The sequence below is a fragment of the Equus caballus genome, chromosome 23 (genome assembly GCF_041296265.1).
Source record: "Equus caballus isolate H_3958 breed thoroughbred chromosome 23, TB-T2T, whole genome shotgun sequence".
NCBI lineage: Eukaryota > Metazoa > Chordata > Mammalia > Perissodactyla > Equidae > Equus > Equus caballus.
Genome location: NC_091706.1, coordinates 52,423,462 through 52,435,518, shown reverse-complemented (window position 1 = coordinate 52,435,518; position 12,057 = coordinate 52,423,462). Strand labels below are relative to the sequence as shown.

Here is a 12,057-nt window from a genome sequence, read left to right as displayed (position 1 = left end):
TGGCTGAATAATATTCCATTGTATGAATATACCACATTAAAAATTCATTCATGTGATAATGGACACTTGGGTTGTTTCCACTTTTTGGCTATTGTGAATAATGCTTCTATGAACATTGATGTAAAAACATCTATTTGAATCCCTACTTTTAATTCTTTTGAATGTATACCTGGGAGTGGAATTGCTAGGTCATATGGTAGTTTGATAACTTTTTGAGGAGCTGCCAAACTGTTTTCCAGTTCGGAAACAAACTGATAATAAATGATAAACAAATTGATGTAAAATGATACAGTGGCTGCATCATTTTACATTCACACCAGCAATGCATGAGGGTTCCAGTATCTCTACATCCTTGCCACCTTGTTGTTTTTCATTTTTTAAAAAAATGGTACCCATCCTAGTAGGTGAAAGTGTTATCTCATTGTGGTTCTTATTTGGATTCCTCTAATGGCTAATGATCTTGAACATCTCTTCATGTGCTTATTGGCCATTTGTATATCTTCTTTGGAAAATGTCTGTTCAAGTCCGTTGCTCGTTTTTGAGCTAGGTTGTTTGTTTGTTTCATTCTTCTTGAGTTGTAGGAATTCCTTATGTTTTCTGGATGCTAATCCCTTATCAGATATATGATTTTGCAAATATTTTCTCCCATTCTACAGGTTGTCTTTTACCTTTCTTGAGTGTGTTCCTGGAGGCACAAAAGTTCTTAATTTTGATGAAGTCCAATTTATCTAGTTTTTCTTTTGTTGCCTGTGCTTTTGGTATCGTATCCCATAAATTCCCTTTTAAGCCTTTTATATTTTGAAATAATTTTAAACTTACAGAAAAGCAGAAAGAATAATATAGAGAACTCTTATATACTCTTTATCAGATTGACTAGTTTTAAGCATTTTGCCACATTTGTTTAAGCTATCTATCTATTACTATGTATATAGATATGTATTCACATATGCGTATATATGAATATTTTTTTCTGTACCATATGAGAGTAGGTTGCATGCATAATGCCCTTTTACCCCTTAATACTTTAGTGTGTAGTTTCTAGGAATAAGGATATTCTCTTCCATTACCAAAATACAGTCCTCAAATTGAGAAAAGTTAATATTGGTACAATTCTTTAATCTATAGAACATATGCCAATTTTGTTCATTGCCTCAATGCTGTCCTTCATACTGTTTTTTTCTTCTCTAGTCTGGAATTTTATATATGATTATTTTTATATGTATTCCTTTAATCCCTGTACGTACTTAATTTTTTATTATCTGGTTTGCCTGTATTAAATAGATGTTATCTGTTGACATCCACCTATCACATATACAACAGTAAATGATTTTATTTGACTTAACCCTTTTTCTCTTCTTTCTCATTTTCTCTTTTTGGGGAGTTAATATTCTTTCTACTTTGCAGAACATAAAATGTTTACATACTACTTTTTATCCCATGTGTCCACCATTGTTTTAGCTCTAACTCTACAATCAAATATATTATGTGCTTCATCAGTACTCTTCCAGAAATTTTCAGTTATCTCTTGGCTGAAAGACGTTTGTTCTCCAGTGTGTCCAAGAGGGTGAAAATTGGTTCTTGGGGCTAGGGGTGAAAAATGCTTAGATATTACAATGGTATACAATCTTACAGAGGACAACAGTACATAAACAGATATACAGTGTATGTGGCATTGAAATTTCCTGGTGGTGAGATGTGTGTGTAGGAATATTGAAGAAGGCTCCTTAGAGGGGCAAAAATGGGAAAAAAAGGTTGAGAAACATTGCATTAGTAGACTTTTCCAAAATGGCTTGTATGTATAATATTCCCTGAGTTCCTAATGTTCAAAACTGCTTTTCTGTAGCTGTGATACCTGAAGCAAAGCTTGGCTGGGTATAAAATTCTTGACTTGCACTTCCTTTCTTTGAATTTCTTGATAATTCAGCCTCACTGTGGCCATGTTTTGTATGTTGCTCTTTACAACTTTGGTGTCAGTCTAATTTCTTGGTCTCATATTTAATTTGATCATTTGCCCAAAGACCTTGATGATTTTTTTTGTCTTTAGGATTTAATAGTTTTACTAGGATAGGTCTAAAAGTTGATCAGTATAATTCTATTTCAATTTTCCCACACATATGGTGGGCCCCCTGAATGTATAGATTCAAAAATTCTTTTATTTTGGGAAAGTTTTACTTGGTTATGGTTTAAGTACATTTCCACTCCGAAGTTTTGTTTTCCTTCCTCAAGGTCTCCAATTATATGCGTGTTGTACCTTCTTTGCCTTCTTTTTCCTCTGCCCTTTGTTACTTCTTTCTTTTCTCATTTTCATTCTCTCACTTGTTTTTCTACCTTTCCTCAATGTTCTTATTAAATTTTCATTTTAATCTATTCTTCCTTGTGCAACTGGTGATTTATTCTTCATTTCATTATTTTGTTTTTTCTTCAATTTCTTTCCTAAGTTCTGCGATTCTCCTTGCATTTCCTCCTATGGTTGTTTTCAGTTTTTAAATTTCTGATTCTAGGCATTAAAATACCTCTCTAAATGGTTGCTTAAGGAGATTTAATTGTCTTTGGAGGTTAGTTATTATTTTCTCTGCCTTATGGTTCATTGGGGGAGAATTTTCAACTGAACTCAGTTTTTGTTTGTTTATTTTCTTATTATAGGGTCTTTGCATAAAGCCAGATTGTTTTTTTAGATTTTATTCCTAGGTATTTTGTGGTCAAGGCTCCTAGTTCCAGGCGTGCCCTTAGTATCATGTAGTGCTAATGGATGATGCTGGTGGTGGTAGGGGTAGAGAGAAGGGTTGGTGTATCTTATTTCTCTAATTTCTGCAGGATTATTAATTTTGTGTTTCTCCTTTTTCTTTCTTCCTTTCTCTTCCCTGCTACATCTCCAAGGGTTGCCAGATTTTCTGTATTTATCTGATTCTCCCTCAGAAGCAATGCTTCTCTGATGTTTCCACCTCCAGTATCTCTCACTTTCAAGTCCCTTCCCGTTAGGCATAGTTTTGAAATACCAAGTCCCAGAGCTGTGTTTAGTATTTTGGCAATTAATGTTTGATTTTATCTTTTTGAAGGTGATTTTTTTCTGTGTTTCATCCAAGCACTCTACTCTTTTTCTCTCGCTTTTCCTGGAGTCTCTCAAGCCATCTCATTCTGTTCTCTGTGCTCATAGATATGGAGTGGAAGTGGAGCTCCATGGGAAATTGAAAATTCATGTTATTTATTATGGGTAACTTGAAGCCTATGGTATTTTCAGGTAATGCTAAGTGTGTGGGTCATGTGTCGTTTCGTTTATTCTCTCTTGTTGATCTTATAGTTTTTTATGGAAATTTAATTCAAGTGGTGATAGTTCTCCTTAATAGAAAATACTTTTTCAGTCTAACAAAGTTATTGTGTTTTTTGTTTCTTCTTTGTCTTCCCTAGTTATTTATCAAAGTCATGAATACTTAGTAGATGCTCAATGAATGAATTGATATGAGAAAACTGTAGTGAATGTTTTATAAATCATTTTTTATTGTCTTCTTGCTTTGGATAGAAGTAATAGTGGCTTTAGCAGACGTCCTAGTCTTAGAACCAGTTATTTCTCATGACAGACACTCTTATTTGGAAAACCAATTGTAATTTTTTTCTTTTTTTTTGAGGAAGATTAGCCCTGAGCTAACATCTGCCACCAATCTTCCTCTTTTTGCTGAGGAAGACTGGCCCTGAGCTAACATCTGTGCCCATCTTCCTCCACTTTATATGTGGGATGCCTGCCACAGCATGGCTTGGCAAGCGGTGCCATGTCTGCATCTGGGATCTGAACCAGTGAACCCTGGGCCGCCAAAGCAGAATGCGTGAACTCAACAGCTGCACCACCAGTCTGGCCCCACCAATTGCAATTTTGAGTCTGGTAAATAGAAACAATTCCTTTCTTTGGATCTTTGTGTTATTGACTTGGGCCCATGTTAATTGATGTGTTGCAATACTGCAGCAATAGTTACCTATAAATACAAATGACTTTCTTATACTTAGCGCTAAGAGAACAGTACAAGGGTACAACACTCTCATATACAGATAAAGTCTAGACATTGGTGGAACATTTGGTAGGTAGAAGGGAATGTGTAGGATTCAGTATGAACAGGAGAGGAGAAGAAAATTGTATGATGTCACTATCTAACAAAAAGAAGTTTCCCTTCTTTTGATTACTGGAGAGAATTCAGCAACATGTGTACCTTGGATGAAGAGTTGATGAATAAAAGATCTCATATGGTCCATGGCTCTCAAGAAGGCAAGTAATAAAGATATCACAAAGAGGAGCCAGCAGGGACATGTGACTGGCTCTAGTGGATTAGAGAGATGAGGATTTTGCTGAAAAGGAGCTGAAGAGAATTCTCCTGGTTCATTTCATAAATTCACCGTATGATATGGAATTTTGGGAAGCTGTGAGGTTAAACAGAGAATCAAATGCTTCCCAAGGCCTTGAAAGTCTTCTCTGGAGAAGGAATATGGTATCAAGGTTTGTGAGACAAATTTGGCTTACCTAATTAGGTCATCTAGGAATAATTCTCGTCTATGTGCATTTTGCCCAAGTAATGTTCGACATGAATATCATACAATATTTTCTGTTAATTACATTTCTCAACATAACATTGTGGTAGGAGTGCTTATATTTTATGAAATCCCAGGAGCAATGATGAAGGACAACGTGCCACTCAGCAATATTTCGTGAAACTGATCACCTGAGGGAATTCAGGAATATTTGTACTGACGAATGCACTATACAGGTAATAAGCTTTCATAAAAGATGAAGTGTTCTAATTACAAAGCAATTATTATAATACATGATAATTTTAAATTGCAGTCCTTATTTTGTGTTACATTTAGTTTTTATTGGAAAGCAAAGCACAACAGACAAGATTTTTTTTTTTTTTTTTAAGATTTTTTTATTTTTTCCTTTTTTTCTCCCCAAAGCCCCCCGGTACATAGTTGTATCTCCTTCGTTGTGGGTCCTTCTAGTTGTGGCATGTGGGACGCTGCCTCAGCGTGGTTTGATGAGCAGTGCCATGTCCGCGCCCAGGATTCGAACCAACGAAACACTGGGCCGCCTGCAGCGGAGCGCGCGAACTTAACCACTCGGCCACGGGGCCAGCCCCACAACAGACAAGATTTTGTCATCTGTTTTTAGTTTCACTTTTTAGTTATTCTTAACTCATCCAGGACAGCTGGCTTTTGATTTCAAATACTATTCAGAAACACTTTTTATTTGTTTAAAAATGAAACTGTGATGAATGTATATTCACCTTTAGTTTTTTAAATGACTGTATTGATGGCATCTGAATGAGTTAATAGAAGCTGCTTCAATTATGCACCGTGTTTTGGTGGAACTTCTATTTTGCTTAATTTTCTTTCCATGCCTGAGGACATACAATGTTCATCATTTATTGTATGATTTCAAAAGTGTTGATGAAGTATTTCTTTCAAACTTTCCAGGAGAAGGTAAACATTCACAGAAACCACACAGTCTTGGCTTCTGTGTTTTGTTGTTACAATTCCTTTAGCTACATCTGAAACAAAAAAGGAAAGTCCATAAAACTCCAAAGGACAAGAAATAAATGGTATCTTTTGTAACTGTAAGATGATCTTGTTCTGTAATTTCGACCAAGACACAAACATTGTGGGAAGAATAAAAAGAAAAAATAAAATCAGAGGCCAGTATTAAGAGTGTGTGTATGTATGTGTGTGGGGCACAGGGAGGAGGTATGAGGAGTACAAGCACTTTTTATTTTAAGCAATATCTGCTAAACTAACTAACCCAATTGAATTACTTGGTGCAATAGCAAGTTTTCTGTAGGAACAGAGACCTTGGGAGTAAATGGAAGGAAGACATTTTAATTTATTTAAAAAATAATAGTTGTGGGGCTGGCCCTGTGGCCGAGTGGTTAAGTTCACACGCTCCGCTGCAGGCGGCCCAGTGTTTCGTTGGTTCAAATCCTGGGCGTGGACATGGCACTGCTCATCAAACCACGCTGAGGCGACGTCCCCCTGCCACAACTAGAAGGACCCACAACGAAGAATATACAACTATGTACCTGGGAGCTTTGGGGAGAAAAAGGAAAAAAAAATAAAACCTTTTAAAAAAAAATAATAGTTGTAATACTCACTGTTGATTCCCTACACAGCAAAAAATTGCTACTCCTTTTTTTCATGTGGGTAGAGACCACAGGCCACATTAGGAGTTGAAAATGTAGACCCTTGTTTCCTAACTTCCTTGACAAGGGTGGCCGTTTGACCCAATTGTGGCATTGAACATAAGGGGGAGATTTTTAGGGGAGTTTATGAGAAATATATTTCTCCCTGATAAAGATAGAGAAATGTGGGGAGAATTCTCTTGCCACTCTGGCCTTCCTTGCCCCGCCCCTGCCACAACGCTTTCCTGCTATCTTGGAGGTTATATGAGAACATGATCCTTGGAATGGCTGCAGCCATATTGCAGCCATGCGGGAAGCCATGACACACAGAGAATAGCAGAGAGAAACACACCTGGAAGAGTCTGGATCTCTGATTTTTTTGACTCACCATCAATCTTGAGACAACCTATCTCTGGGCTTCTATCATTCAAGTCACTGTCAGTTACACATTCTATTACATGCAGTCAAATACATTTTAATTAAGTAGGGTATCCAGTTTTTCACATTAAAAAGCACTGAATTGGCAAAAGAGCTAACATGATTATAGCTATACCATAGGTAATTTGTTATCTGACTGATATCTGCAGAGTCACAACTCTTTTTTTTGTAAGCCAAGGCCTGTGAATTTCTCTACTATTCTCTGTAATTCTAATTCTAAAGTAATTCTGTAATTACGGAATCCTGTTCTCAAGACCCTTTCTCTATTGCATTTCTTTCATCACTCTTGAAAAGCCTTCAGCCATTTCTAATTTGTATTTTAGCCTTCCTCAGATTCTCTGTTCCTTTGCTATCTCTCCCACCAATCAGCATGAAGTGCCCCATTGGATCCGGAGGAGTTCTCTGTCTAAATACACTGTGCTGGTCGTACCCATGTGACTTCCTCATTTACCACCTTACAAGAGTGCTTGCTTTCTGCTCAGGGATAGTTTGATTTTATTGTTATTCTAATGTACACAGGACATTTTTAGGATCTCAGTTCCCAGATAGGTGGAATCATATGTGTTTTCTCCAATCTGATACGGCATTTGATATATAGAGTAACCATATTTTTTGGTTATTAGTGCCGTTGAGCCATTTTCAACTCCTTGCGACCCTATGTGAAGCACAGCAGAGCCCTGCCTGGCATTTTTGTGCCATCCTCTCACCTTCCGTGCTATATCAGACAGTGCTCCGCTGCTAGTCACAGGGTTTCATGGCTGAGTTTTTGGAAGTGGGTGGCCACTTCCTTCTTCCTAGTCTGTCTTAATCTGGAAGCTCTGCCAAAACATGTCCACCATGGGTGACCCTGCTAGTATTTGAAATATCGGTGGTATAGCTTTCAGCATCACACCACACAGCATGACAGCTGCCACAGTATGACAACCCACAGACAGGTGGTGTGGTTGTTTCCTGACCAGGAAATGAACCCAGGGCGCAACGTGAGAGAGCTGGAATCTTAACCACTAGACAGCCAGGGCTGGCTGAGTAACCACACACACAAGACCGAATCAAACATGTGCAACAGAACATCCACATTGAGAAATGTCCCATGAAATCTAGGGTATATGTTTGCATGATTTATGTATAGCAACCTGCAAAGGATTGCTCAATAACTAGTCTACTGATCACTCTGTACTTGTTGACTATTCACTCTTTTTTTCCACTCAAAAATATTTATTAAAATTTTTAAAAGCAATACTCACTGATATAGAAAATTTGGAAACTGCAGACAAAGAAAAACAAACAAAAAGCACCCAAGTTCCTGTACTCCAAAACAATGCTGTTAACCTTTTGGTGTTTTACTTTCTCATATTATTTTCTTTGCATAAAATCTATCTAGCTATTTTTGTGCAGCCGTTGACCAGGCAAAACCAAGATGGCAGGAGAAACTGAAGGAGTGTACATTAGGAAAGGGTCCCCCAAAACTCCTCCTGAGCCCGTGTTCATCAGGGAAGAATAATTACAATTTTGATTGCTTATTATATTCATGATGTCCTTTAGTTCTCAAAATAACGTGATGACGAAGCAATGTCATTATTCCTATTTTCAAGATGAGGTACCTAGGTCAGCGAAATGAAGGAATTTGCCCGAGGTAAAATAGCTGCTAGGTCCTAAAGCTGGACATGAAGCCCACATCTGACTTGACTTCAAAGCCATATTCTTTTTTCTCTTGTGAACTTTTACCCAATTACCAAACACCAGAACCAGCGGGCAATTGTTGCTCGTTTGGTTCCAGTCCTTTTATTTTATAAAGGAGGAGACTATCAAGAAGAATGCTTTGAAAATGAGGGCTCTTGCTTGCTCTTTCTGGATTCTTGTTAAGCTGGCCCATCCTTGGCCTCTTAAAGTCTTTTCCCTCCAGGCAGTCCATATGCATTTGTTGAGCCCATATTTAAATGAATACCTTGTATGGTACTAGGCACCATAGAAATCACTCCAAATGGTCAACACCAATGATCACTGAGATTCTAAATTCTAAGAGTTTTGAGGGACTCCTTGATGAAAGATGAAGTCTCTGATTTAACATTTCCTGCCTCTGGTGCCATCTCTAAAAGCAAGGGCATGCTCTGTGCCCTGCCCACCTTTTAAACGGGGTGAACCTTTCAAAGCAGAGCAAAGAGGGGAGATTCTAGAGCCTAAAGCAGACAGTGGACAGCCCAGATCAGTTTTATTTGGCATGTGTTTGCTTTCCTTAGCCCGAATTGTAGTCAAAACTGGACACAGCTGTCCTTTCTCAAGGAGATTTCACTTCCAGACGGAGTGTTTGCATTTCAGCTCATTGTTTAATAGTTCTAGAATTCAATCGGTCACCTTGAGGCAGGAAGGTTAGCACTCCATTAAGATGGATGGGGAAAGTTCACACCTCTCACTTTTATTTTATTTCTTTGCTTTTCTTTCCATTTGCCTGCGAACTCAGCAAAGCTGAAGCACATTCACTACACAGTCTGTTTTTATACCCACTGGGCTGAAAAGTTGATTTACTGAAGAACTTGGATTTTCCAGGAAAAGGAAAAATCCACAGAGAGTTTTAAAATCTGCAAAATATGACAGGATTATCAGAGGAATAAGAAATCTTATGCTAGATCCTTTGGTTCTTAAATCAATCCCCAAAGAGGTTGGTTACAAAGCCCATAGGTTTTTGGATGTTTCTTCTGGACTGCTCTATAAATGGTCTTCATATAATATCTGCTAAGAGGGAGAACTAAAACCAGCAGTGTTTACGTGAAACACTAGGCCAGTGCATTTTTGTTCAGTAAGCTTTCGCAAACGTTGATTGAAAGGCGATGGGAGGGAATTAACATTTGCTGGCTGCCTACTCTGTGAAAGCATCATCCTGGGCACCATGAAGGATGACACCTGTTTCAGTCTCTTCACTCTGATGAAGAAAAAACATACACAACTTTCTCTAATACAAGCCAGACTCTGAAAAGGGTTACAATAGAGAATCATGCAATGGGACCATGGAGAAAGGGAGAAGTTCATTCTGGCTGGGGCATTTAGAAAAGCTTGTTGGAGGTGAGATTCAAAACCAATTTTGGGGATCTGGCAAGAGGAAGGTTAGATGAGTGGAGGAGTTCTTTTAGCAAAGAGATTAAGGTAAATCAGCATATGTAAGATTGAGAGTTGAGAGCTCCTCTCAGTTCCCTGTCCGGGGTACTGCAGAAACCAGCTAAATGGTCCCCAACCCATCTCCTCTTCCTGAACATCGAGAAGGACTGCATTCTCCAGCCTCCCTTGTGATTCTATGGGGTTATGTGACTGTCTTCTGGCAAACAGAATGAAGGCAGAGTGATTGTATGTCATTTGTTCCTAACTTTCTCTCTTTGCTTCTTGGCTAGCTGAATGCAGAGGATCCAGCAAAGACCTCTGAAGAAGCCCTGGCGGATGGTGGTTCCACAAAATGGAAGAACCCGAGATGCTAGAATCATGGAACAGGAGGCCGCCCACTAGATACCTGATTAGGCTGTGAAGTAAACAAAAATTATGATGTTAGGCCACTGAGATTTGTTGTTGTTAGAGCAGGTAGCATCAGAGTAAGGATCATAAGGCTGAAAAGATAGGTCTACAAGGCTTAGGAGATCCTCCTTCAGCAAGTCATTTATAAGAATTAAGACAATAAATTAATTTAATGGTAATAAGGGTTGAATTAATATAGGCTGGCACCAGGAAGAAGGCACAGCTCGTTCTTTCCAACGTGGACTTCTACGAGTCATGATTTCTTTTGGCTGCTTTTATGCTGACAGCTTAATTTGGGTTCTTAAGTAAAAATTCTAGGAAGGGGGGCTTCTTTGATAAAAAAGGTACCAGGGCATTTTTGCAGCTTGTGGAAAGAGAGAAAGGACTTGGCTTGCTCTGTAGGGGAGTCTAAAGCTGGCTGGCTTGGGACTACTTTAAAAATACATTTTATTGCTTTTTTGATTGTAAGAATAATATACACTTCTTATAGAAAAATTGGAAAATATAAAAATGTCAACAGAATAAAGTAATAACGATTTGTGATCCTACCATGTTTTGGTGTGTTTTGTGCCAGTCTTCTTTGTCTTTCTCTGTCTCTCTGTTTCTCTGCATATGTAATGTACATATAAATCCTTGAATTATGCTAATTGTACTGTATATAACACATAACCTGTTTTTGTCATTAAAATTCTTCATAACCTTGATTTTAAATAGTTATATAATTCTATCATTATATGAATATACCATAATTTTTGGCATTTTCCAGAAAGTTGGACACAATTATTTCCAGGGTTTTTTAAAATTATTTTAACAAGAATGGATATCATTATTCATACGTATTTGCCTGGATTCTTGATTATTTTTTTAGGATAGATTCCCGGTAGTAGAATTCATAGTCAAAGAGTTTGAAAAATTATAAAGTATCTTGATGTGTATAGGAAAACAGCTTTCTGGAAAGGTTGCTGCTGTTCACTTTTCCACCAGCAGAATGGGACTACCTATCTTATAACAACTTTCATCTACATTGAATAGTATCTTTGAAAAAATTGTCTACTATTTGTTATGGTTTTCTCCACAGTCCAAAGACTCAAGGACAATAAATGATATATTTGGTAACTGATTTTCAGCTGACAAAGCAGCTGTCTCCTGCTGACATGGGTATAAATGTTCCATTTTAAGGAACCATAGGTGTCCTCTGATCATAGTATGTAATAAGCCCACTGCATTTGGTATGGACGGGGCTAACTGTGATAACAAACTGCTTCAAAATCTCAGTGGCTTAATACAACAGAATTTTATCTCATGCTCAGACTACTTGTACTGCAGGTCAGTCGTTGGGACTTTGCCCATTCATAATTACTCTAACTTGAGAAGGGGATATGGTAAATCATGTATTTGCTCTTTAATTTTTCACCTGGAAGGGACACATCACTTCTACTCATATCTCCTTGGGCAAAGTAAATCACGTGATCACATTGACTCCAAGTCTGTGGGAAAGGATGATGCCACCCTGTGTCCAGGAAGAATTGAGAGAATAGTCACTGGACAGCACTAATGACTATCACACCTGACTGACCTTTAACCTTTGAGGAATGGGCTATACCCATAGCTAACCTCTTCTAGTGACTCCTGGAAGTGTCCCTTGGTACTCCCTTTCTGAACTTCTAAGACAAGGTCAGCAAACTTTGGTCCATGAGGTGGCCTGCTGTCTGTTTTTGGATAGTCTACTAGTTAAGAATGGTTTTTACATTTTTAAATGGTTGAAAAAAGTCCAAAGAAAAATAGTGTTGCATAACACATGAAAATTATATGAAAATCAAATGTGTGTCCATAAGTAGTTTTATCAGAACATAGCCATGCTTACTTATTTATGTATTATCTATGACTGTTTTGTGCTGTGATGGCAAATTTGAGGAGTTGCAACAGAGACGTTTACTATTAGGTCTTTTACAGAAAAAGTATGCTGATC

General features: G+C 37.9%; 1 long non-coding RNA gene across 2 annotated transcripts; it reads left to right on the top strand.

Moving 5' to 3' along the window:
• Positions 1-1,485: 1,485 nt before the first annotated feature.
• On the top strand, positions 1,486-10,636 carry LOC138920389 (uncharacterized). Of its 2 annotated transcripts, XR_011431485.1 has the most exons (3): positions 1,486-3,874; positions 4,650-4,748; positions 9,971-10,636. It is a non-coding gene; the product is annotated as an uncharacterized lncRNA (long non-coding RNA). The 2 variants fall into 2 exon arrangements; XR_011431484.1 differs by lacking the exon at positions 1,486-3,874 and having other exon boundaries at positions 3,914-4,748.
• Positions 10,637-12,057: the final 1,421 nt, after the last annotated feature.